Source organism: Canis aureus, chromosome 20 (assembly GCF_053574225.1).
Source record: "Canis aureus isolate CA01 chromosome 20, VMU_Caureus_v.1.0, whole genome shotgun sequence".
Classification (NCBI taxonomy): Eukaryota; Metazoa; Chordata; class Mammalia; order Carnivora; family Canidae; genus Canis; species Canis aureus.
In genome coordinates, this window is record NC_135630.1 from 32,899,445 (window position 1) to 32,920,787 (window position 21,343).

At 40.1% G+C, this 21,343-nt stretch overlaps 1 protein-coding gene and 1 long non-coding RNA gene across 3 annotated transcripts in view; one reads left to right on the forward strand and one right to left on the reverse strand.

The window, feature by feature from the left end:
- CNTNAP5 (contactin associated protein family member 5) overlaps nucleotides 1-21,343 on the reverse strand; it is a 796,713-nt gene that overhangs the window by 683,693 nt on the left and 91,677 nt on the right. The window lies entirely within an intron of this gene.
- Nucleotides 4,558-7,538, forward strand: LOC144291941 (uncharacterized). Its single transcript, XR_013359482.1, has 3 exons — nucleotides 4,558-4,791; nucleotides 5,916-5,957; nucleotides 6,515-7,538. It is a non-coding gene; the product is annotated as an uncharacterized LOC144291941 (long non-coding RNA).

The window sequence follows — 21,343 nt, forward strand, 5'->3', positions numbered from 1 at the left end:
CCCTCACCCCTAACACTTCAACACAACAGACTTCTCACTGCAGCACCTGCTTTTCATCATATGAAGATTTTGTCTTCCTGTAAGAGGCCTCTTTACACATCCCATAGCAGGACAGAAGTGCCAGAGCATCATTCCTCCTTGGAAGTATACCTCAACCCAGGATGAATGGGAACTCACTCATCCCATAGATGGGTAAATCTGAGGCGTGTGTTCTACACTGGCCCTCACAGTTTCTTGGGTAGAATTAAGGTCCAACCACCTCTCCCCACCTCCATTTGCCAATAACACCCATTTTGTGATACCTTCTTTCTCTTCTCTGCACCCTACAAACTCCTTTCATTTACCTCCCAAACAAACTCTTTGCAGCTGAATAACTATCTCAGAGTCTGCTCTGAGGGAATCCCAACCAGGCTCATTCAGACTTGGGGAGCTCACATCACAATGAGGAAAGCCAATCAGTGAGCAAATCTTGTAACTAAGAGGGACCATATCCTAAATATTCAGATGAAATGGAAGGCTCTGGAGGTTACCTAGCTGCTGCATTACACTCTGTTCTCAGGTAGCCAAATTGGGATCTGAGTCAAGCATAATTTGATGCCAGGGGTCATACTCTAAGCCTGCATTTTATGTCCTCTCTAAATGATAGAGTCTATCATTTTAAATATTTATTAAGCAGCATTTATTGTACATACCCTCCCCACATTTTGTCTTCATATTTTTGTCTAGTTTTCTATTTTTTTCCAGTTTTTGATCAATGTCATTATCCTTTCTCCCTTCTTCAGAAAATCAATGGATGGTATGAATTATTTAAATCATGTCATTATGGTATGAAGGGTTAAATTTTTATAAATCTGTCAGTAATCCTGACCTCAACCTCCAACCTCAGCCTAAGGGTAGTTTTAGGTTGGCTAATCACTCCTGGAATATTCTAAGTGGAATTAACCCCAGTGATCGTCTAGATGACCTTGATTCCAGAATTTTGTACAGAGCCTCACCAATAGTTTCCATAGCAACCAAAGTTGATAAATGAGGATGATTCTGATTTGCCTGTCTCTGAGTTACAACTTTCTTTTAATAGGAAGCTAGAGGAGAAATATGAAATGTGATTATCAAGCAGAGGGGTATATCCTATTATAGGATAGGATTACCAGCTATTTTGTTCTGAAATTTAGATTCTGGCTTGTCTGTTCTCTTCAAGGTCCTTCAAATCTGTCATGTTCTTCTCCCACACCCTGCCTTGTGATGCTGTCTTTCTTGGAATGCCCTCCATTTTCCTCTGCCTTTCTGTATTTTCTCCAGCTACTAGTTCCGTGTCTGCCACCTTCTCCCTCAACAAAATCTCCTCTTAGCCTTATTAACAAGTATCAATTCTAGGGGATATATAGATTTTAATTCCATACTATGTATATAATGATTATGTTGTTGTGCTTAAGAACAAAGAAGTTGGCAAAAGGCAGGTCTGTGATTCTAGCTCTGCTACTTAACTCCTGAGGCTTTGGGCTATTGGCTTCATTTGTCAGGGTCTCAAATTTCTTCATCGGCAAAATTTGTATTACAGCAGAACTGACCATCTCTGTGGTAAGGGATTCATGGGATAGTGGATGGGATATCTTAGCACAGTGCCTGGCATGTAGTGTACATTCAGTAAAAAATAGCTAAATCAGGATCCACTTTCATAGTTGGGTCTCTTCATGAGGGAACACTCACATCAGGAGCACGAATGGGAGAGTCAGACAAATTCTGTTTCATGACTCTCCTACATGTGCACAGGTTTGCGGATAGAGCACATTCTGCCATCACCTACTTCACATAACGTTGATTGAGTTTAACCCAATGAATCACTACATGGAAGCACCAACTATGGTGCTTTTGGTGGATGTCCCATGCATTTATTTCTCTTGCCTCACTTATCTTCTTCCCTTTACAAAGTTGTAATTTCCTTAATAACAATAAGTGTCTGATGTTCACCAGATAATTAATGCATTGTTATATGACTGAGGATACATATACCTTTGGCGTGACCACATGCAGAGCATGTGCATGCTAAGCTAACAGTGGATGTTCTTGATCCCTGGGTCTGAGGGCTTTGCCCACCTAGGCAGGAGGATAAATAGAGATTGTTTAGGCTGAGGAGACAAGGGAGCATCGTCATCTATATGAGGCAACTTCATAAAGCTAGGTCCTGGGTTATCTTTCTGACACAGCAGTCTCGAAATGTAGATATACATAGTTTTAAATGAATTCATCTTGGCAATCCTCTTAAGGGCCTAAGGCCAGTGAGTTAAGACGTTTAATTGAAATTCATATGACAACGACAACAGAGGAGAACATTTTTAAAGTGTTGAAACATAGACTTAATTAGTAGCCCATTAGGAGGTCCAATTAAGGAAGAACATCTTAGCGATGCAATGTCTAAAATCACACAACCAGTAAGTGGCAGAACAGATTTTTAAACCTGGTTCATCATACTTCCAAGTCCTCCTGGCAGGTTAGCAGCACTGAGCAAGTCCTGGCAAGGTTAGCAGCACTAAGTAAGACCACTCGCTCAGGAGGGTGGTCAGAGAAGGGACAGCGACCATGTGAGCAGACAAAGCAGGAAGAGCCTGAAGAACAAGAAGGTTGAATATGTTTCTGTCACTTCTGTTTAGAAACTTTCCATGGCTTAGCATTGCTCTTAAGATGCAGCCCCAGTTCCTGATACTAGCCATAAAGCTTTCCAGTATGTTCTCGGTCCAATTCACCCTGAGTCATGGACTGCTTCTCCTCACTGTACTCAGTGAACTATTTGTCACCCAGGAATTCTTTCAATGGTAGGCTCTCTTTCCTATGGCTCTTTTTTTTTTTTAATTTATTTTTAAATTTATTTATGATAGTCACAGAGAGACAGAGAGAGAGAGGCAGAGACACAGGCAGAGGGAGAAGCAGGCTCCATGCACCGGGAGCCCGATGTGGGACTCGATCCCGGGTCTCCGAGAACGCGCCCTGGGCCAAAGGCAGGCGCCAAACCACTGCGCCACCCAGGGATCCCCTCCTATGGCTCTTGATATATGATCTTCTCTGTCCCACTCTCGGGAATTAGCTAGGACATCCCCTCCTAGATCAAGTCCTCTACTTGGAACTCACTTGTGGATCTTCAGCACAGAGCTTAACACCTGGACAAGCAGTAGGGCCAAGAGGCTGCCTCCCTGCTGCTCACAAATGACAAGGGGATTGTTTTGGCAGCAACAAAAGATGTACAGGTAGCCTGGCCAGATGTAAGTTGTCCAATGTTTGTTGCTTCTGCTAAAGCTCTAGGATTTTATTTTGTAGTCAGGGTCACAAAAAGAGAAGGAGTGCAGCCACTTGGATGCCATGATTTTTCCCTTGGATTCTCACTACTCATCCCATGCAGCTCTTAGAACTCACAATTGTCCTTAAAAATTGTTCTTTTTTTTCATTTATATTTTCCTTCTATTTGAAGAAAATTTCTTAGCCATGGAGAAGTAATGCAGAAAATCATGCTGTTTGCCTTGGTAACACATCTTTTTTTAAGATTTATTTATTTGTCTGATAGAAAGAGAAAGAGAGATAGAGAGAGTACACAAGTAAGTAGAGCAGCAGGCAGAGGGAGAGGAAGAAGCAGGTTCCCTGCTGAGCAAGGTGCTTGACGGGGCTCTTTATTTCAGGATCCTAGGATCATGACCTGAGACAACGGCACAGGCACCCATGGTGACACATCTTAAAGAGAGTTCTGAATCCAAATAATGCAAACATAAAACTGGCTTGTTTGTGGTATCAACCTCTATTTTCACTACCATCCAAATAAAGTTCTTTTTCTGAGTTTGCTTCCTCAGTGACAGGCACTTCCTTGGATTACATGGTAGCAAACTCCTATTTCCCCTCCGTCCTGCATTTCAGTCTTCTTTGTAATGGCAAGCATCGACATTTAATGTCTAAATGGCCACATTCTCTCTTTACTCATTTATCAAAATTAAATGTAATATACAAGGACTCAAAATGATGGAATTACTGGAAGAATGGTGGAGTAGAGAGGGAGATGTGCACAGACAAACTGAAGGGAGTTATATGGTCTGGCTGGAAAGCCTTGAAGGGTTCCACAAAAACAATATATAAGATTAACAAAAGTTAAAAATGCTGTATTTGCCCACAATTTTATAAGAACTCAATACGTTCAAGAAAAACTGTTAATAAGATTCATTTATTCCCTCTGTGTATATATGTGTGTGAGTGTGTATGTAATGTATACTATTTTATAGGCATAGTTTAAGGAGCTTAGGGTATAACAGGGAACAAAAACAACACAAGTCCCCGCCTCATGGCATTTCCATGGTAAATTATTTTCTGAATTAGCTCTTGGGATATGTAAACCAAAGCTAAGTGAGAATATTCAAATAAGGCGATGTCCTCGAAATTTTGGAAAGCATGCTGCCTAGAGTGACTTAAACAGTAAACAATGTATTGAAGTAGCCCACAATCCTGAAAGACATGAGAGTTAACCTGGGAGACTCTGGGGTGGGGCAAGGCTTGAGAAGCATGGGTGAAAGTGCATGCAGTCAGGCATCTTCATTTATTCAAAAATCCTTTCAACTCATAATTATTGAATCCTTCACATGTATCAAGATCATGTTCACAAATGCAAATGGTGTGTTTTACCCACCATCTTTCCAGCATCCATGCCAGTATGTACTCCCTTTGGAATAGTCACTGTTGGAGACAGGCATCAAGAGATTATGCAGTATATTTATGTCTTGATGGACTGGGATCTTCTCAAAGTAGAGAACACTCAAGGAGGTAAGCTAGCTTAAGCCTCTGTGCAAAGCAAGAATTCTCTCTGGTACAAAGCCTGGCCCACTTGGGCTCCAGAGGAAAAGCAGCTCAGGAACATAGGTTGTAAGGAGCTCACTCCATCTCCTAACATCTAAGCTATGGCCAAGTATACCCTAGGGCTGCAGTGTTTTCAGAATGGCATCTGGAGCAAAATAGAATGCTTCTACGGCAATAATTATGAAAGGTTATTTCAGGTTGCAGAGCTTCAACCGAACTCTGTGTGGTATAATTTTGCAAGCCCAGTCTTCATTTCTGAAATCCAAAAAGATCTGAAATTAAACCACTTTTTCCCCCCATAGCTAATTTGATGAAGAAACCTAACCTGAACTAAAGTAGGCTAACAAACTCTTTATTTCACTTTGTGTGAATATTCATACATTTTCCTATAGAAATATTAATGTGTTTGATCAAAAGTAATGCCTTAGACCTTACTGGAGTGTTAATTAGTATACAGCACGCACACTGAAATCTTTCTCCACATTTTAAAAAATTCTGAAAACAAACCTGTTGCCAAGGTTTCAAATAATGGGGTTGTGTTTTGGCTAAGACCCTCATTTCTTTATGACCCTCTTCATGATAGGCTTGACTCTGATCACCACCTTTTTAAATTGCAACTTTCCCTTCTCCTGAAAACTCTGTATCTTATCTTTTTCATATCACCTAATTACTTGGTACTACTAGCACCTGGCAAAGAGAAAGCATTATAAAATGTTTGTTAAATAAAGAAATGCTATGGTATTCATTTGGTATGTTTATTGCTCATTATCTGAATTGTGCACCTCTTACTTCCCAACCACCCGAATGTGAGCTCCACAGGGTAGGGATTAGTGTACCCCAACTCCTTAGAAGAGTATTTGGCCATAAAAGGAACTTCATAAAACACAACAAATGAAAGAATTTGTTAGTTTAGTTTATTGTTTTGACAAATAGAACTTAAAATATTCGTTAGTCAAATGATAGGTTTTTAAAATATTGTAACTAAAACAAAGAAATAAGAGAATAAAAAATCATCCATAATCCTATGATACAAGATACTAATAACAGTTTGATGTATCTTTCTATTTTTGTTTATTTTTTATTTATTTAAGGTTCAGTCACAAAGCATTCCCTGTCTTTGGGAAATATTCTTGGTAAGTATGAATTTTAACAGCTTAATACAATTCTGGCATACAGATACAATATAAATTATTTAAGTATTCTTCTAATGTAGGAGCTCATTTTCAAATATTTGCTTTCATAATTCTGAGATGAACATCGAAAACTCTTCACATGTCTCTATCTATTTGAGTAGATTTCTAGAAGAAGGACTCCTACCTAACGGGCTAGGGTGTTAAGCTTGTTAGCATTGAAAGAAATTGAATTTGATTTGAAAAATTTCTAATATTCTTGAGTCTTACCCCTGTTTCAGGAAAGATCAGGAAAGGTGGGTTTTGTGTGTCTGTTCATGTGTGTGTGTGGTGTGTGTGTGCCTGAGTGTGTGTGCACATGTTTCAGAACAAAACTTAGCAGTATGAGTGATTTGGGCACGTTCAAATCTGGGCACTTAGCAACGAGGAGGCAAACTGAAGTGGCAGCTTCCAGTGGAAAGTATACGTGCCCAGGTGTCAAGAAAGCTGGCACCAGCTTCCTGGCTTCAAATACCTGTTTCTCTCTCCTCCTCTGTGTTTTCCTTTCTCCTTGTTAATAGGCATGGTGACCTCTGCCTTACTGCCTTAAATGGGCTCTTCTGAAGATAAAGCAGTTCTCATGAAAGGCCTCTTAAAGTAAAAATTGCTGTTCAACTGCAAGGTGTTATTTATTCAACACACCAGCAATGGAAATTTGTGTCAGCTGTGTACTATTTACAGTCACTAGCAACATGTATCAAATCTCAATTCTTCCCATGAAATCCAAAGCTCAAAATCCCATTAAAGATACTTAAAAACATCAAATCCTCCCTATAATTAATAACAATGATCGGGCATAAAATTCTCAAAAATAGACTTATCTTTATTCAGCAACACCAAGTACTAATGAGAAACTGAAGGAAGTAGATAATTATAGACCAGAGTCTCCTTTGCCACTCTAAAGAGAACCAAGAACATGAGCAAATTGAAGCCTTCCTCATGTGACAAGTGTACTATCTCTGAGTGTTGACACTGAGACCTCATCTTTTTTCCACTGAAGACAAGCAATGTCACAGTGCATACCACCCTGCTACTTTTTCAGGGGCTGGATGCACTTCAGGAGATTCTTTTAACTTATCTGTAGTGTGTCTCAATCAGCAATAATTCTTTGTTCAATGGCATGCAGATGATCAGCTGGCATTTTGTGGAGTTCTTCAACTCTTGGGACTCGTGTGTGTGTGTGTGTGTGTGTGTGTGTGTGTGTATGCCTGTGTGCTATGGTGTGCAATGATAGGAAACTTTTACATTAAATGCTTTGTTCTACACCATTTGTTGTGTTAGAAATATTCTAGGATTTCTTGATTCACGATAAAATCATGGCCTTTACCTAGGAGTGGCTCATAGTCTAATAAGAAAAAAGAATAAAATAAGTTAATGAGTAATGATCATGACAGGTTCATTTCCAGGATGAAGGGGAGTCTGAAGAGCTGCAGGGGTGAAGTGGAGAGGAATCCATCTCAGTATATGGCACCCTAATGCCATCCCCCAGGACTAATAGGGGTTATGCAAAAAGTGTTCTGGAGAGGAAACATTTGCTGTGGTGGGCAGAACAGAGCTTCTTGTAGAATTAGGAGTAAATCTAGAGAGCTGACACACAGCTCTGTGTGTGTGTGCATGTGTGCGTGTATTGAGAGAGAGAGACTGGAGGGAAGAAGGCAGCTGGAGAGAAATCATGTGGGTTCATATATGCCATATAAGGAGATTAGGCTGAAGTAACAGAGCCGCCTATTCTTGTGTCAATAATCAAATTAAATAGGTTTTCTTTCAACCTCAGGGACTAATTCTTCAATTTGGTTTTGAGAGCAGAGCCCGGCTTCCTCTACAGCTCCACATATTCCAACAATGCCAGAACTGTTGAAGCCTCAATGTATGGCAGTTGAGGGATAAAATGGTGAATCTCAAAGAAACCCTTCAGTGAAAAAAACAAAGTTTAAGGCCTTTATGTTTGCTTGCTTCAGCAGCGCATATACTAAGGCCTTTATGAAAAGGCGTACTTTATCTCTAAAAGTCACAAATCGGTTTGTGTGACTGTGTGTGTATGTGACACAAAAAGCTATTTCGTACCAAAACTTCTTTCAATACTGCCCCATTAAGAATGCAAGATGCTCTAGAGCAGTACTTTTGACTGATTTTAAGAACTCTGAGTGGGGCAACCCGGGTGGCGCAGCTGTTTAGCGCCGCCTTCCACCCAGGGCCTGATCCTGGAGACCCGGGATCGAGTTCCACGTCAGGCTTCCTGCATGGAGCCTGCTTCTCCCTCTGCCTGTGTCTCTGCCTCTCTCTCTCTCATGAATAAACAAATAAAATCTTAAAAAAAAAAGAACTCTGAATGAAAAAAGTTACTGATAATTGCTCCATATGGAATCATGACACAAATGTTTTTAAGGAACCAGTAGACCTTGGCATATGCTTGCCCCTCTGCTCTTACTTGCTTGCTGCTATATAGGAAAGACCATGTGAAGAGGCAAAGGGAAAAGGAATGCAGAGATATTTTATCCCTAGTCAGTACCTGGGTTCTACTCAACTCTAATCACAAGCTCCCATGAGATGCTGATATTAAGAAGCATACAGGGCCTTTGGCCTGCCCTCCCCCAGCTTCCTCATCTGCAATGGATAATCTCTAACATTCCTCTTTGAGCTAACATTTTTCAATTCTTTGTTTTTCACTGAGGAAATCTATCATTGCTGCGGTTTCCCAGAAAATCCAGCAAAACTGAATTCAGCCCCCAAGTATGGATCAAGTGGGACAGAGACGGCCTTGCTTGGCAAGGTATCCCCTTGGCTTATCTTCTGGTTTTTACCCCAGTACCCTTCTCTACATGCTGTTTACTTCAGCAAAACAACATTGGGCTCTAGGCTCACAACTGTCTGTTTACCATGATCCTGTGATTGCTTTTAACCCAGAATGGCCACCAACTTCTCCCTGTGTTTTTCCATCTCGTCAATGGCAATCTCAAATTGATCTTGATCTCTACAGCTTTGGACAATGTTTCTATACCTGGCAGCAGCATTGATATACACATACCTGTCAAATTCTCCTTACTATGGCATAAGCTTCTTGAACTAAGAGACTGGTTTTAGTTAAATTCCCTTAAAGCATCCAAAAGAGCAATGTCTTGTGTTTGTTCCAACATGTGAGTACTGATGAAGAAAAATTTCTCTAGAATCAGACTTTACTCATGTAATTTGGTTCTGAGCTATTAAAGCTACATAATTAGTGAATGGGCTCAGAGTTTATGTTAGATTACTATTCATGGTGAATAGATTTCACTGGGATTTTTCTCTATACCAAGCCATGTGGGGATTCAGCCAGAATCGAACTTTTACTTTCTTTCCTTTCTTTTTTCATTTATGTACAAATAAAATCTAGTTAACATGAAGAGCAAAGTTGAAAAAAAAGTAACAGTGGAAAAATAACATCATGAATGTGGAATAGGTGGCTTTATTTATTCACCTACTTATTCATTCACTCATTCATTCATTCACACATTCAAAGAACTCTGATGGGGGATCCCGGAGTGACTCAGCGGTTTAGTGCCTGCCTTCGGCCCAGGGTATGATCCTGGGGTCCCGGGATCGAGTCCCATGTTGGGCTCCTTGCATGGAGCCTGCTTCTCCCTCTGCCTGTGTCTCTGCCTCTCTCTCTCTCTCTCTGTTTCTCATGAATAAATAAAAAAAATCTTTAAAAAAAAAAAAAAAAAACCAAGAACACTGATGGGATGTCAATGTTGAGGGGGAAACCTGTTCTAGGTGGTGAAATGTGCAGATGAAAAGCGCCATCTAACTCTTGAGAAATTCATGACCTGGTGAAGAAGACAGATGTGCACATAGAATGCAATGTAAGTCATGCTAAAGAAAAAAAAAGAGTTAGGATAACCCAGGGGAAAAACATTTTATCCAACCTAGATTAGAAAGAGTCACCCCTCATAGAGGATGCTATGCCTACGTCCCTAAAGAGGTTGGGACAGGACATCCCCAAAGGGGGGTATAGTATAGTATATACAATGGCAAAAGAACATAGAGCATGTAAGAAGAAAAGCATGTTGTTTACAATTGCTATAGCTTTCCTGATGAAGGGACACTTCCTAGAGGACTTGACAGTTAATCTAACTGATATGTATAGAAGATCTCCACTGGTCCCAGGCAGCAATTCCAACATTCCAACATGATTCTGTATGTTTCTAGCACAGACATATATACACATGCCTGCACAGGTGCATATCTTTGCCCTCTGGTTGCCACTCATTGTTTCACCTTCTTTCCCTATTGTTGGTTCCTCTTCCCATTCTAGTCACGCTATGGCTGCAGCTATGGAAAGGCTCAAAACATGAAGGCTTGAGTCCATTTTTCAGGCTTTTCTGATTTAGCTAGAGCTATGGAGCTATCTATGATGGAACACCCATGGCCCCGATTCTTGGAAGCCTCAGATTATTACATATCTCTATACCCTTAACAAATGGGAAAGTGTATTTAATTGAAAATGGGCATCAGATTCTCTAAGTATGAAGACCACATGCCCCAGATTAATACAAAATTTCAACACTTCTAATGTAATGTTAGTTCATATAGATTTAGGGTTCATGGTTGCCACCATAATACTCTATGTAGGAGTTCAGAGATTTGCATGATAAATAAAAATCAAGGCTATCAATACATCTTTATGAAAGAGGCTGTGCTTGTCCTAGCTTTAGGGGATGATATAAGAATGAAGTTTATTGGGAAAAAAGCAGCATGAATCACAAGACACAAGAATCACAGTCAATGTAAACAATTTAGAAACAAAACAAAATGAACCAATGAAACCAAGGTCTCCACACCTCATTTTTGGTACTGAGAAAGATGGTGACATGGATATGGATGTGGGTAAAGGTTCAGGAGTGGAAAGTCTCCAGTAGAGGGACTCACATTTGAAGCTTCACTGGGAAACAGACATCTCTTTGACAAATATATCAGCACACCTCATTTTATTGTACTTTACTTAACTGCACTTTACAGATACTGTGTGGTTTTTTTTTTGTTTTTGTTTTTTACAAATTAAAAGATTGTGGCAATATTTCAATTAAGGAAATCTGTGAGTGCCATTTTCCAACAGTGTTTGATTACTTTGAGTCTCTATGTCCCATTTTGGTAATTCCTGCCATATATCTAACTTTTTTCATTATTATTATCTTTGCTATTGTGATCTGTGATTAATGATTGTAACTCACTGAGAGCTCAGATGATGCTTAGCATTTTCAGCAATAAAGTATTTTTAATTAATATGTGTACATTGTTTTTCTACACATAATTAATAGATTAATAAATGTATTAGACACTCAATAGGCTAAAGTATAAATAGAACTTTTGCACTGGGAAACTAAAAAATTCATTTGACTTGCCTTATATATATATTTTTTGACTTGCCTTATATCAATATTCACCTAATTGTGATGCTCTGAAGCTAAATCCTCAATGTCTATAAAGTATGCATTAAATTCTTTTTAGGAACCTTTGAACTGTCCATTAATTGTTTTCTTTTCTTATCTCTCTTCAAGCCCACCCTAACTCTGTGTAGACATATGTAGTAGAAACACAAGCAAAGGAGGCCATTAAGCATATGTCTCTTCATATAGGGAAGGATTGAAGCCCACAGAGGCATAAGACTGCCCAAGTTCTCCGTCCTCCCCACAGTTGAGCTTTGATGCAAAGCTGAATCATCAGCCACCAGCATTCATCTTGCTTTCTGGATACAAACCTGACCCTCCACTAGAGCTAGCTTGGGAAATGCCCTGCTCTCCTGCAGATATAAACTCTTGGGAAATTGTAATTATAAGCCTTCAAAAGAGGCTTCAAAAGAAGCCTGGCCATTGGTTAGCTTACACAGAGAACAATTATACAATTTTCAGGTTTTTGGGTTCTTACTCCTGTCCCTCCTGCCTTTCTGTTGAGGACCTCTCTGCTTCAAAGGGACAGAAATGGGAATTGAGATGGAGCTGAGTAAGTCATCCTGGCATGCCCCCACACCGTCCCTTTCAATTTCATTCAATTCTCCCAAAAGATATTTTGGAGATATTTGGAGATATTTGCTAGATATTTCTATCTCAATTATACAAATGAAGAAAGTTAAATGCTTGCCTAAAATCCCAGCTCACTCAACCAGGACAAGGAAGGATCACAATGTGAAGCCTAGTGGATCTGACTGTGAAGCACAGTGCTCTTTCTGCAATATAACGTCTTCCACGAGGATGAAGTTTCAGGGTGGGTCAGGTCAAGGGGACTGATAAGGAACACTGACTGCTAAGATCAGGAAAGAGTGGTGAGAAATGCAGGTATATCTCAAACACCAAGTGGGGCAGATGATTAGAACTGTTGACTACAGCTGATTATTTGAAAGACACAGTATTTCTGTGTCTTTCATTTCAATTATCCACATGATTTTCGTGTCCCCGGACCACGCACAATTGAGTTTTATTAGATAGTATGTTTTATTGACTAGAGGTAGACAATATGGATTTTATAAGATAGAAATATCATTGTGCCAGACCCCTTGCTGAGGGTATTTTACTAATAGCAAGCTTCTGAAAAAGAGATTGCCATATAAAAGAACTCACTACAATGTTGTTTCCAAACTAATTTTTATTAATAGACTCCACAGTTACTGTCTGAAACCCCAGTTCATTAATGTAAATGTCAAGGAAAACTTTACCCACCCCCCTTTTCTTTTCCTTGCACTAATTAGTGTGGGAAGTGTTTTTTAATTGTCTCACTTCTCTTTCCCTTTAAAGGAGACAGTCACATTATCCTTGTAATTTTTTCCTTTTCACTACAGGATGAGAATGAGGGTGAGAGTAGGTAACTAATGGCCCCGTGGAATGAACCCCAAAGAAACCCATTGATTCATGGAGGTGAAACTGTCACAACACCTCACCTTTAGTCTTTACAAATGAGTGAAATCAGAATTAGGCTCCACATACACTCGAAAATGCATTTAGATGACATATAGGAAGAATTAGCACATTACACTGGTAATGTTGCAGGGAAGAGCAGCAATTAAGGGCCAAGACAAAAGAGGGGGCTGCTTCAGCCACTTCAGCTCCTGTCAGAGCACGGCGGCTTTACCACAGCAACAGATGCTTTGTCCTTTCACAGGGCAACAGGTTTTATGTATTGGTTTGTGTGTGTGTGTGTGTGTGTGTGTGTGTGTGTGTGTGTGTGTTTCTATTCATTCATTCAAAAATCTACTGTATCAAAAAAAAAAAAAATCTACTGTGGCTTTGGCATCTAGTGTGCTAGAGTATGGACACATCGACAGGCCAAGGTGCAGTACCACCTCGCACCACAGTGTGCCCCTTGTGACAGATCTATGACTACATGGGGAAAGGAAGACATGGCCAAGTTTCACTGGAAATTGGTGCTGGGTACAAAAGGGACGCACACGGAGAGCAGTGCTCGATGAAGAGTGCTGGCAAAGGCTTCACAGGAGAGGAGACACTTGAGCTGCATCTTCTAACACTCCATTGAGATAAGCACAGTAAAAGCATTTCCTGTAGAGAGAATGTTGTGACCCCAGGACCTCTATCTGTGTGACCAGGCCCTCCAGAGAGGAGTAGCACAAGAAATGATCATTGTAGGAGAGCCTCCTCCAGACTGCTTGGGAGCTCAGATCACCTGGGGTGGCAAGTTAACATTGCAGAAGCTGTTATGTAAGAAGCTTTGAAGGAGGCTGAGGGACTCTTCCAGGCACTTTTTCCAGACAAAAAGGGCTTGGAAGGGAGAAGAACAGTCACTTAAAGCAGAGACAGCTGTGGAGGAGAATGACAAAACTCTGGGTGTGAGTCCCATGTTGCTACTGACATGAATTAGAAACATTAGTCTTCCTGACTTTCAGCTACCTCTTCTAGAAAATTAGAATTATGATATCTGCTCTATCCTCTTCACAGGGGTGGTTTGTAGATCAAATATATAAAATGCTTTGTAAACCAGATAGGCTTCCACAATGGAAGAAATGCACTATTATTATCCTTCTTATTATTATTTCTCTGTCAGAGTTAAAGGGGGACATGTAAGTAGAGGTGCCTGAGAAAAGTAGAACTGACAGTTGATTCAGTGAGCGACAGAGAGGAGAGTGTTTGTACAGTTGACAGGCTGTAAAGTGAACACTTATTACTGAGTGGCATTTAACATGCCAACGCACTTGGCCATGCATTACTGCATCTAATTCTTCAGCAACCCTGTGAAATTGATGGGACAGTAATTATACCTCCATTTACAGGTGAGAAATGGAGATAATTGTTAGCTGAGTGCCCGACACATAGTGAGTGCTCATTAGATAGTTGTTAGTTAACATTGTTATTTTAGCACTACTACTATCTTATCATAATTACTTCATGTTCATATGGTTTGAATATTTGGATATCATTGGGAGCAATAATAATTAACCAAGCTACTGATCTATAAAATGGAGTCAGGAAGGTTGATTCTACTTCTCTCATAGAATTATTTGAGGGGTAAAGTCAGATGACCCACCTGAAAGTATATATTGTGTAATATGGCCAGATAAATGCAAGTCACAGTAAGACCATATTCCATAGAGAAGAGCAATTTGTGCAAGAAAATCTTAAGTCTAATAGCCGGGCATGTTTCACTATATTCAAATATCTAACTATAATAACATAAGCCATAAACTCTGCACTTCCTGAAGCCAACTGAAGGATTTGTTGAGAGTAACCATGCCCATTCGTTATACTGAGCAGTACCTGCAAGGCTGAGGGCTCCTACAGTCAGCAATCTGTAAAGGAGAAGGAATAGCCTCTACCCAAGTATCCAGGCCTGTCTACTCGGGAACAAGATAATTGTTACACAGCCTAAGCAAGCGCACACTTGAGGTCAGTGTGTGGTCTCTTCACAGTTTGGATGCCTGCCTCTTTCTTTAGGTCCTGACGGTAGATCACTGACACAGCCCCAGTCCTTCTAGGCCAACTCTCGGCAGCGTTGCTGCTGTCCTGTGTCCCTCTAGCTTTACCTCCCTGCTTCCATGTTCTCTGAGACCTCAGCTCTAAGGCAGCATCTCTTCTGACTATGGCCATGGGAAAGGTTTCAACACCTGTTGGTGTGTCAGCATCTCTCCTGCTCAGATGTGCTCTGAATACAGGCTCCTTCTAAGCCTAATGGCACTGCCTATATAGCACATTTAAATATTCTCCTTTATCCCACCAAGGTAGAACAGGATACCTCCCGTTTTCTTTTTTCAAAGAAAGTGAACACATTCAATAGACTAAATAGATACTTAAGAATATACTTCTGCTCATGCCTCTTTGATGTCTTACCTGGAGAGGGTCAGGCCCTTGGTTTTCATCCGTTCTTTACACACAACTCGGACACGCTTATGTTTGAGGCACAGTGTCAGAACAGAAAGCTAAACGAAACCTTGTCCTTGCCCTTGCTTATCTAAAAAAGAGGGGGTTCATAAAAGAAAGAATCGCTTTCTAAAATTTGTGTAGTGGGAAGGAAAAGTATGTAAACAAAGGAATGCTTGTAACATACCGATGGGACTTTTTTCCCCCCCTTTAAAAGGCTTTCATTTAGCTTCTGCACAGAAACCACCCACTTCCCTCAATAGAGAAATAAAAGCAATGTCTTGCAGCTGTACCTACAAAAACACATTTGGATTGAATCTGCATGGAACCACTGCAGTTAAATGAATCCTGAGATCAATTCCCAATCTATTACCTCCCAATCACTTACCCATCAGGAAATTGTTGGGTTTGCTGAAGCAATGACACAATTCAATTCCTGATTACAGAGTCCAGTGAGCCTGAGATTGAATCCCAGCTCTGGCAGTTATAATCTTGGTCAATTTATTTAACCCTTCATCACCACCTCCTTATCTGTGAGTAGGATTAGGAAGAACTAATTGTCCTGTATCAGAAACACTCTACGATATTCCTATACAGATTGAACGATAAAGCATCTCCTATTTACAATGTGATCTTTACAGTCATATATCAGATGCATCATCACAACATGGCTGTGAATTAAAGAAAAAAGGTCTGCTATTAAAAGATCTACTCTTAACCCAATAAAGAAATCAGAAAAGTAGAGCTCCATCAACTTGAAATGACACATATAAGGTCAGTCATTCCATCAGAGTCAGGACTACAATACAAGTCAACTAATGTCCAGTGCTCCTTTTATTAAAACACAAGCACTCATATTAATGGAAAACAGGTCAACTACTACCCTACTTGTTAGATTTTTCTAAAGAAATCAAACTGGCAAAGCAGCTGCTGCTACTGATGTTTATGAGAATATTTTTCTTGGCATTTTTATCCTTTTGGGGACTGCTACTGTTATACCAGGACCACCTTTTTCTTTCCTATTTAAAAAAAGAGAAAAACAATCCAAATAGTTTTAATTGATGTGTATTTATTCATTTAGCATTTGAATGTCTACTCTGAACATCCCATAACACATTATTTGGCACTAAAGGAGGAGCATTTCTATGCTGAAGTTAGAAGCCTAGTTGGTGAGATAAAGTATATATTCAAAATATTTAAAAAAACAAAATCATGCAAAATGAAAAGATTAAATATCAAAAAGAACCTGGGCTCACAATTAACATTAGGGGGATTCAGAGATTACTGTAAGGGAGGGTAGCATAGGTGGGGTGACCAGGATATCCTGACTGGCCCAGAGATGAGTCTCAGTTTTTGCATCTTTTTCAGGCATAACAATTAGGTGTTCCTTTCACCCTCAAAGTTATATGGTCACTGCATGGATAGGCCAAAAGGCAGTCATTTCATGTGAAACAATCAGCTTGGGTGAAAGAAGGGAATAGGTGGCTGGGTGGAAGTCTGCAGCAGTGCTGTAGATATTGAGGCATAGAGTCAGTAGGGCCAAAGATCCAGCATTGGTCTTGGGAATAACCCTTGCTGCCCAAGGACGAAAGGGTCCGCACTTCCTTCTCATTCCTTCCCCCGCTCACTCATATTAGAATTAGCACTTTAAAACCACCCAAATTCAACACCTAAAATAAAAGCAATTTCTTGGAGCTTAGGGAGGAAATGAAAGATGATCAGATCCAGACCCTGGCAATATATTTGCAATTTATAATTGTAAGTAGCAAATCCTTGTCAGAGAAAAAAAAAAAAAAAAGAGAGAGAAATCAGAAGGTTTTCAAAGTCTAATTACAACAATAGCTTGTAGCCTTGATTTTGGCAAGTTGGCAATCAATATGGAATGAAGATGAGGTCCCAGGCTGGGATTTAAAGACCTTTCTTTACCTCTTTCTTTACCTCTGTGCATGTAATTCACTGTGATTCTGCAGCATTCAGGATTAGGGACAGTATCTGTTTACTCATTTGCAACAGTGACAGAAAGCCTATTAGAATGAATGTATGATAGGTCAGCTAGGGTCATCCTTCCCTCCCAATCAGATGGGAAAATAACAAACCTAGATAAAGAGATTTTAAAGCAATCATGCTGGAACTTCAATTAAGGCTTCCTTATCCTATTTAACATGATTTTCAGTATTTTCATCTTAAACCACAATTTTTTATGCCCAATATAATACCTTATGCTGGAGCAGGATATGCCTATTATGTTTGCCAAATTTTGTACAATATGCAATATCAGCATATTGGTGTGTCAGCCATCTTTAAACAGAGAATAAGCAAACATTCACAGGAATGTAATTTTGGAAATGTTGGGATGTCCTGCTCTCTCCCCATCTTCCCCTTCTTTCTCATCTTGTAGGTATCTTACAATTATCTACATTAAATCTTCTTAAACCCAAAGTAGGTATCATTACCCTATTCTAGAGAAGGGGGCGAGGACTCCTCGCTTGAGGAGTAGTATGTCAGTGGTCACACCATCCTCTGTCTGACCTGCCAGTGGGACATAAGATCTGCTTGACCCTAGAGCCCAAAAGTGTTCTTCACTCCTCCCTGGCTTTAGAGATTTATCTCTTAAAAGATTTAACTCATGAATGTAATCATTTTTTTAATATTTTATTTATTTATTCATGAGAGACACAGAGAGAAAGAGAGGCAGAGACATAGGCAGAGGGAGAAGCAGGCTCCAGGCAGGGAGCCCGACGTGGAACTTGATCCCGGTCTCCAGGATCACACCATGGGTTGAAGGCAGGAGCTAAACCGCTGAGCCACCTGGGCTGCCCGAATGTGATCATTTCTAAAGAAGAATTATACCTTCACCTACTCTTAGCCTTTCTTATCATCAAACTTAAGGGTTTTACCAGATACGAAGAAAGGAAATCCCTCAGAGGAAGTGGAAATCACCTAGAAGAAGGAACTCTGACATTGGCTTCTGAGAGCCCTCAGTTCAAAGCACAGTCTGCCCCTTGTTAGTTGAACCATATGGGGAAGATGATCTTTCTATTATTATTATTATTATTATTATTATTATTATTATTATTATTCATGAGATACACATAGAGAAAGACAGAGACATAGGAAGAAGGAGAAGCAGGCTCCATGCAGGGAGCCCGATGTGGGACTGGATCCCAGGACCAGGATCATGTCCTAAGCTGAAGGCAGATGCTCAACCATTGAGTCACCCAGGCATCCCAGGGAAGATGATCTTTGTTTGCTTTTTCTTTCTTCCCACATCTCTGTGTTTGGGTTTTCTCATCTGTGAAATGGGCCTGGTAAGGTTAGAAATCTGTGGATGAGTCTAGCACAAAATAGGCATTCAGTATATTGAGGCTTGGTTACTTCTATCTTTCCCTTCCACCTCACCTCACCCACACACTTTGCTTCTAGAAATTATAAAGTTTGTAGATTTTCTAGTTCCAAAATTGAGTAAGGCTCAGATTCATGGGATCTCTGCATTACTTTCTTGGACCCAGATTTCTCTTAGGTTGCCTGTTATGCTTGCAGATACCATGGAAATGAGCACTTTATACTTGGTCTGATAAATAGAAACAATTTTACCAGAATCATTCAATATGCAAACACTTTAAAAATAAGCAAGAGCTGTTACGACTTTAAATATATCTGTGCTTGACAGCCTGCCTAATGTTTCACGATTTAATTAGTAATATCATTTCCCTGGACTTAAGGTTATCAATCATGTTACAGTTATTTCATTTCTGGCTGTCTAAATATAGCTGGCTAGCGTTCTGGCATTGTTCCCTTTGCAGGGATGAGTGAGAATTTTCAAGGAGAAAATGGTGGCAGGAAGAAATGAGACTACCTTCTATAAGAAGCCATGGATCAGACCCTTCAGGAAGTTCCATCTTTCATCAATCCACAGCTATTTAGCATCTTCTACCATGAATTAGCTGATATAAACCTCCAGTAGAGAACTTACAAAAGAGTCGAGGAAAAAGAATGAACATACAAAAGGCAATTAATCTAATTAATGGTGGTAATAGTCCCATGCATCTGTCTACTACAGTTCACAGCAGGCACTTCTACAGAAGTGATTTTATTTAACCTCATTTAATTAGCACTAAGTGCTAAATTGTTTGGTACACAGTATAAAACTCAGCTGATGTTCATATAAGAGAAAGATCAACATGTGGGTTGCAGTGCTAAGAAAAGCTTCAGGTCCTGATGGGGGTTGTAAAAGTTGGTGCATTGGATAATTCAGGTTGTGTTGGGGCATAGAGACAATGAATTCCTTAGCTCATTTCCTCTGGTATGACTCAAAATATGCCAGAATTTTCCTGCGTGTAGACTATTTTAAAGCCCAATTCAGCATTTGACCACAAAGGCATGTGCTTTTGGTTTTGCATTTCTCTTCAATAATGATAAAAGTCCTGGAAGCCAGACATAAGCAGTAATTGTGTTGACTGTGCAGACTTCAATGAAACCAAAATACAGAGAAAGGAGAAAGCTTCTGAAATATTTCAGGGATGAAAATAAATATGGGAAGCAGGGAAGGAAAATGTAAAAACGTGCTAGAAAACCAGCTGGGGAGGAAGTGTTGCATTTTTTCATCAATGGTTTTCATTGATGAAATGTGCTTGAAATGGTCAGTCTGTACCGAGTGCAGACTGAGTTACAATACTCACAGGAGGCTTATGAAAACTCTTTCAAATTCAAAGCAAAGGCCATGGATGTACGTGCACATCTGTGTGTGTGTGTGTGTGTGTGTGTGTGTGGAGTGGAAGGAGCATTAATACCAAAAGCTCCCATCCTTTCAGCTTTCAAGGTGAAGAGACACTGCTGGTAAGATGGAGGTAGCCAAGTTTAGGAACACATTGGATGGTCTGGTCTAAATATCTCGAATTCACTATGGCACCACGACTAGTCCACAAACCTTTGCTACTCCAAAATCTCACTTATACCACACTGAAGACACAGAGGGTAGACTGCACTCACAGACAACTATTTAATTTAATTTAATTTAATTTAATTTAATTTAATTTATTTAGATTTTTATTTATTTATTTATTTACTCATGAGAGACACACAGAGAGAGAGAAGGGCAGAGATACAGGCAGAGGGAGAAGCAGGCTCCATGCAGGGAGACTGATGTGGGACTCGATCCCCGGGCCCCGGGATCACACCCTGGGCCGAAGGCAGGTGCCAAACCGCTGATCCACCCAGGCGTCCTCAGACAACTATTTTAAATGAAGAGCATCTTTGGAAACAAGACCAGAGTATGGGTGAATACATGCCTGGGGACTTTTTTGAGGTCATACAACCAAACAGAAGTATATTTGTCTCCATTCAGTTGGTGTCTTCTTTTCTCTGTAAAATGAGTATTCTCACTCAGGATCTTTCTGCTTTCATTAATGTAACTTCCGACAGCACTTTAGTGGTTGAAACTTGCCTGAAAGTCTCCAAGTCTATATGCGGGCGCTGCCCTGACACGTTTTAGTTGCTGGCTTGGGACAAGTTGACTAACATTTTTGTACCTCAGTTTCCTCATGTGTAAAATGAGCTGATCAGGTCAGATAATTCCTAAACACTTTATAACTCTACTTTTCCCTAAGTCTAGGCTTATTTCCTCTAAGGCTCTTCATATTTTGTCCATCTTTTAAGATACCACTTACACTTCAAGTCTTTCAAAGATTCATGCCCAGACATGGTTTTTTTTCCTCTCCCTCACCTTTCATTTCCTCATGCTCCAAGGATGCCAAACCAGTTCTCTCTAGCTTATCTTTGTTCCTCCCCATTTGATGTGAACTCTATTTCTGCCATAAATGTCCATTCTCTTTTTTTGCCTCTCTGTTCTTCATAAGTCTACTTAGATTCTGGGCAGTGACAAGCAGCCTGGTTGAGGAGCATTGACTACTTTGTGCTTCCAAAGCACCCTCAGGTCACTGTTACTATTAGATGCCACTTCCGGCCTTGTACCATAACTGCTGGATCTGTCACTTTTTTCAGACTCTGACATCTACT